Below are 6,450 nucleotides of genomic sequence, written 5' to 3' on the forward strand. Positions count from 1 at the left end.
GTTAAACCAGTCAGGTGTTGGCGGGTTACAAAATTATTATTTAAGCCACTAGAATGAAGAATGGCGGGTTAGTGGTCCACGTATTCGAGATTGCCGAAATTATGTTAAGTATCGAACAAACAAGTCTCGCATTTATGCCCATAATTTTGGATCTATGATAGTTCAGGAAAAAAATATTAAATCTAGCAGCCGGTAGTGGAAGAACTAGCAAGTTATGTACTGATTCTGAAGGAGAAGGGGATCTATCCAGATGCAAAATAAGGGCTAAAGCAGTTACCGCATCTTTTCTTCTCATTTGCGGATTGAGCCATGTTTTCTAAACGATAGGTGGATGAACTTGGATGAACTACGACAAACTACGATGAACTTAGTAAACTAGGGCATCCTAATGTGGATCTGAACCAAGGAAGGAGCCTTACCTGAAGATTTGAGTGAAGAGCGGAGGACCGGTGTGATTCTCTGGTCTGAACAGGGTGATGCAGTGGCCTCGACGGAGCGGTTGACACAGCTCAGCAGTAACAGTGGAGCTCCAGTGGTAATGGGCGTCACGAGGAAGAAGAAGAAGAAGAGAGGGAGACGGGGGTAAACGTGAAAAAGGAATCCCCCCGTCCCTATTTATAAGGGAAAAGTGAAACTGTAAAATGGTAGGCACGAAAATCGAGGAGGCGTCATGATTATCTCAACAGTGGAGGCGCCTCGAGTCTCGGATGGCTGATTAATGCAAAAAGATTTGTTGTGATGTCATGATTTTTTTTCTAGATTTATTTTTATGACGTCATGGCGGGTTATAGTGATTTGTGTAAGATTAAATGTTGTGATGAATCAAAAGAAGACTCGCCAACCGGACGTAGTGAAGATTGACATGAACAGGTTCAAATCAATCTGGGGCCTAATGTTGGGGATATAACCGCTCGGTGTGACCCGCCCAAGAGGGGCTGGGTTATACTGTTGGCGAATCATAAATAAAAGCCCAGATAGGCCTAAGAAGATATGATATGAAGACTGGAGGCGGTTTACAAGACGAGCCGGTTGAAGGCCCAAGACCCAGAGGAAGGCGCTGTGACCCGGAGATGTGGGCCGCCCGATGGTGACTTGCCTGGTAAGGCAAGGCGACTTAGAACCCGAGTTGGTCATGTTTTGTGATCCGACTTGGACTCTTATAAGCCCAAGGCATTGACCTGTGTATGAAGGCGAGACCTGTGGTGGGTTAACTCAAGAAACAATTGATTGATAGCTAGGTCAAGCGCTTCCACTCCCTTGTAATCGATATACAAGCAATAAAACTCAAGGCAGGAAGTAGGCTTTTACCTCATTAGCGAGGGGCCGAATCTGGGTAAACCCGTGTCTCTTCTCCCATTCAACCCCTTCGAGCCAACCTACATTGCGATGGATCCACACCTAAGTCCTTTTGCAAGGGCATCTGCCGTGACAAAACCACGACACTCTGAGTATGGCAAATTATCATCCCAGCTAGATCCATAGTCTAGTGCACAGGCTCTCAACATGTCCTCCAGAATCTAGTTGACTCACTCGGCCTGTCCATCTATCTACGGATGAAAAGTTGTACTGAACTCTAGCTTTGTACCCAAAGTTTCGTGTAACTGATTCCAAAACTTTGAGGTAAACCGTGTTCCTCTATCTGACATGATACTCCTGGGAACTCCATGTAGTCATACGATCCAGGTCATGTATATCTTGGCTAACTTAGCACTGGTATATGTGGTCTTCACGGGAATGAAATGAGCTACCTTGGTCAAACGATCAACCACTACCTAGATGGAATCATAACCTAATCGAGTCCTGGGTAATCCTGTGATAAAACCCATTCCAAGTTTTTCCCATTTCCACTCAAGTAACCCTGCCGGCTTCTGATGTTCCGCTGTTACTCGCTGACAAACATCGCATACTGCTACATATTCGGCAATATCCTTCTTCATACCTGTCCACCAGAAACTTTCCTTCAAGTCCGGATACATCTTGGTGTTGCCTAGATGAATCGAGTACAGTGGGTCACGGGCCTCCTGAAGAATTAACTTCCCGACCTCTGGGTCATTGGGCACATAGATACAATCCTCAAACCATAAAGTTTCGTGTTCATCCTCATAAAAACCTTTAGCCTTTCCATTACTCATCCTTTCCTTTATCTCTGCAATTTCCTTGTCCGTCTTCTAGGCTTCACCAATTCTTTCGGTCAAAGTAGACTGAATATCTAGGGTGGCGACAAATCATCTTGGTACTATGTCCAGTCGAAGATCTCTGAGATCGTGGCTAACTCTTGAGGTAATCCTCCAGCTATGACGGTGTTCACATAGCAGTTATGGCTCAAGGCCACTACTAGGAAAACGCTTATAGACAATCGCTTACTAGCAGCGCGTTATATTGCCCTGCGCTACTACTACTTACTAGTAGCATGCTACATTAACCAGCGCTACTAGTAAATATTACTGGTAGCGCGTGACAAAAAACACACGCTTCTAGTAAATATGTTCAACTATGCCTCCGTGAACAGCCGTAGTAGCAGCGCATATTGTAAAATTTGTGCTACTACTGTGCGGATAGCCGTAGCGCTGGTGAAACACCCGCGCTACTACTGTGCACCCCCGCATCCTCTCCTACCCCGCATCTGCTCCCAACCCACCAACCATCCCACGCCATGTCTAAAAAAACACTCAACGCCCGATCCAGATCCCCAATCTCGTCTCCACTCCCACCTCCTCTCCTCTCCCAAGTCCCAACCCACTCGCCGCTGGCCTCCCTTCCACCTCCTCTCCTGTACCAATCCACTCGCCACCGGAGAGCACTAGCAAGATAGTCCACCACCATGCCGTCTGCTGTAGGTGGACTTCGCTGCCATGAGCCACCGGATGATGAGTCCGGTGAAGGTGGAGGGCCTCCCCTGCCCGTCCCCGGCGGCCGGCAGCGGCGGGGCGCCGAGGCCGATGGACGGCTAGGCGATGTCGGGCCCATGCCGTTCCTCGCCAAGACCTACAACATGGTCAACGACACGGCCATGGACACTGTCGTCTCCTGGAATGCCACCGACAAAAGCTCGTCTGGACCCCCACCTCTTCGGCACCATGTTGCTGTCAAGGTACTTCAAGGACAACAACTTCTTGAGCTTCGTCCGCCAACATATGTAAGTTGGACCTCCTGCTGCTTTGCTTTGGGCCATTTATGCCTAACAAATTGACTGATTTATGCCAATTGCTAGTAAACTACAAGGACTAGGAATGAGTAGAGCTTGTGATTATGCAGACTACTTGAGTATCTCTAAAATTTTGATATATCCAATTTTGCCTCATGTTAACAGTCTTGGCGGCGGTTGTCAGCTGTAGTTCAGAAGGTGTGGCATGGGAACATCGACATATTAATAGATCAAGCTAATTATGGGGTGATTGACAATAGTAGTGGTTTGGGAGCTAGCAGTTGGGGGTGAAAAGGTGGTCCACTGCCGTTCAAATTTTAGCTACCATTAACATTAAAGTACTCATATAGACACATGCTCCCTAGATACCTCCATCTTTGTGGATTATGTTTTAGTTTCACTGAAGTTATTCTGCAAGATATAACATAGATTTTTGCCTAGGTACCTAAGAAGAAATAATCAATAGGATGATAGCAGATACTTGGTAGTTCGTGTGATGTTTTCGTTTTATGCAACACTTCATAAAAACCTCGGTTATGGCTACCAAAATTGTACATTGTGAGTAGGGCAGGCTTAGTTTTCTTCCACAAAAAGCAGCCTGACTCAGGCAGGGATCTCAGGCGTCCGATTTCTAATCAATCCCGGTAGCCTCCGTCGCCATCCAATACCTTCTCATGCTTCTGCGCCTCCCCTCTATTAGGGACTTTGGAGTAGGAGGGGCGGCCATGGCGCTCGCATCAGTCTCCAGCAACGGCGGCGGGAACGACTTCTTCGTGATGGTGATAGGGTCCGACTTCGCGGTGGACACTGGCGTGGCGCTCCTCGTCTCCCCTGCCGACCGTGAGGAGTGGCACGACTGCATTCCAGACCTCAGTGATGACTTCACCAACCTCGAGGAGCACCAGGTTGTCCACGTGCAGGGCACGGACAGATTCGGCCAGGCCGTGATGACCCACAAGTGTAGGGTATCTATCGTAGTCCTTTCGATAAGTAAGAGTGTCGAACCCAACGAGGAGCAGAAGGAAATGATAAGCAGTTTTCAGTAAGGTTTTCTCTGTAAGCACTGAAATTATAGGTAATAGATAGTTTTGTGATAAGATAAATTGTAATGAGTAACAAGTAGATAAAGTAAATAAAGTGCAGCAAGGTGGCCCAATCCTTTATGTAGCAAAGGATAAGCCTGGACAATTTCTAATAACAAGAAAGGAGCTCCCGAGGACACATGGGAATTATCGTCAAGCTAGTTTTCATCACGTTCATATGATTCGCATTCGGTACTTTCATAATTTGATATGTGGGTGGACCGGTGCTTGGGTACTGCCCTTACTTGGACACGCATCCCACTTATGTTTAACCCCTATTGCAAGCGTTCGCAACTACAAAAGAAGTATTAAGGTAAACCTAACCACAACATTAAACATATGGATCCAAATCAGCCCCTAACGAAGCAACGCATAAACTAGGGTTTAAGCTTCTGTCACTCTAGCAACCCATCATCTACTTATTACTTCCCAATGCCTTCCTCTAGGCCCAAATAATGGTGAAGTGTCATGTAGTCGACGTTCACATAACACCACTAGAGGAAAAGACAACATACATCTCATCAAAATATCGAACGAATACCAAATTCACATGACTACTAATAGCAAGACTTCACCCATGTCCTCAGGAACAAACGTAACTACTCACAAAGCATATTCATGTTCATAATCAGAGGAGTAATAATATGCATTAAGGATCTGAACATATGATCTTCCACCAAGTAAACCAATTAGCATCAACTACAAGGAGTAATCAACACTACTAGCAACCCACAGGTACCAATTTGTGGTTTTGATACAAGATTGGATACAAGAGATGAACTAAGGTTTTGAGAGGAGATGGTGCTGGTGAAGATGTTGATGGAGATTGACCCCCTCCCGATGAGAGGATCGTTGGTGATGACGTTGGTGATGATTTCCCCCTCCCGGAGGGAAGTGTCCCCGGCAGAACAGCTCCGCCAGAGGCCTAGATTGGTTCTGCCAAGGTTCCGCCTTGTGGCGGCGGAGTTTCGTCCCGTAAGCTTGCCCATGATTTTTTCCAGGGTAGAAGCCCTCATATAGCAGAAGATGGACACCCGGGGCCCACCTGGGGGCCCAGGAGATAGGGGGCGCCCCCACCCTCCTGGACAGGGTGTGGGCCCCCTGATGTATTTATTCCGCTCAATATTTTTTATTAATTCCAAAAATAGGTTTCGTGGAGTTTCAGGATTTTTGGAGGAGTGCAGAATAGGTTTCCAATGTTTGCTCCTTTTCCAGCCAGAATTCCAGCTGCCGGCATTCCCCCTCTTCATGGTAAACTTTGTAAAGTAAGAGAGAATAGCCATAAGTATTGAGATATAATGTGTAATAATAGACCATAATGCAATAAATATTGATATAAAAGCATGATGCAAAATGGACGTATCAACTCCCCCAAGCTTAGACCTCCCTTGTCCTCAAGCGGAAGCCGATAACGAAAAATATGTCCACATGTTTAGAGATAGAGGTGTCGATAAAAATAAAATACGGACATGAGGGCATCATGATCATTCTTATAACAGCAACATATATAGATTTTATCATATGATTTCTTATGCTCAAGTAACAATCAATTCACAATGTCAAGTATGGTTCAAAAACTTCATTGAGAACTAACAAACTATAATCTCAGTCATTGAAGCAATTGCAATTTATCATAACATCAGAAAGAGTCAACAATAGAGCTTTTCAGCAAATTCACATACTCAACTATCTTGTAGTCTTCTATAGTTGCTAACACTCACGCAATACTTGTGGTTATGGAGTTTCAGCCGGACACTGAGAAAGATAGGGGCTTATTGTGTTGCCTCCCAACGTATTCACCTTTAGGTGATGTCAACAATAATAGCCCATGCTAACTTACATCCAATTGGATATATATATCATGATCTTTCAAACACGAGGAGCTTGCCAAAAGATAAAATGAAAAAGGGAAAGGCGAGGATCACCTTGACTCAAGCATAAAGTAAAAACATAAAGTAAAAGATAGGCCCTTCGCAGAAGGAAGCAGAGGTTGTCATGTGCGTTTAGGGTCGGATGCACAAAATCTTAATGCAAAAGAACGTCACTTTATATTGCCCCTTGTATGTGGACCTTTATTATGCAGTCCGTCGCTTTTATTACTTCCACAACAAGATCGTACAAAGCTTATTTTCTCTGCACTAATAAGTCATACTTATTTAGATAGCAATTTTTATTGCCTGCAACATGACAACTTACTTGAAGGATCTTACTCAATCCATAGGT

At 45.1% G+C, this 6,450-nt stretch overlaps 1 pseudogene; it reads left to right on the top strand.

The window, feature by feature from the left end:
• Nucleotides 1-2,852: 2,852 nt before the first annotated feature.
• LOC123117922 (uncharacterized) lies at nucleotides 2,853-3,436 on the top strand (annotated as a pseudogene).
• The last annotated feature ends 3,014 nt before the right edge of the window (nucleotides 3,437-6,450 follow it).

Source organism: Triticum aestivum, chromosome 5B (genome assembly GCF_018294505.1).
Source record: "Triticum aestivum cultivar Chinese Spring chromosome 5B, IWGSC CS RefSeq v2.1, whole genome shotgun sequence".
In the NCBI taxonomy this organism is placed as follows: domain Eukaryota; kingdom Viridiplantae; phylum Streptophyta; class Magnoliopsida; order Poales; family Poaceae; genus Triticum; species Triticum aestivum.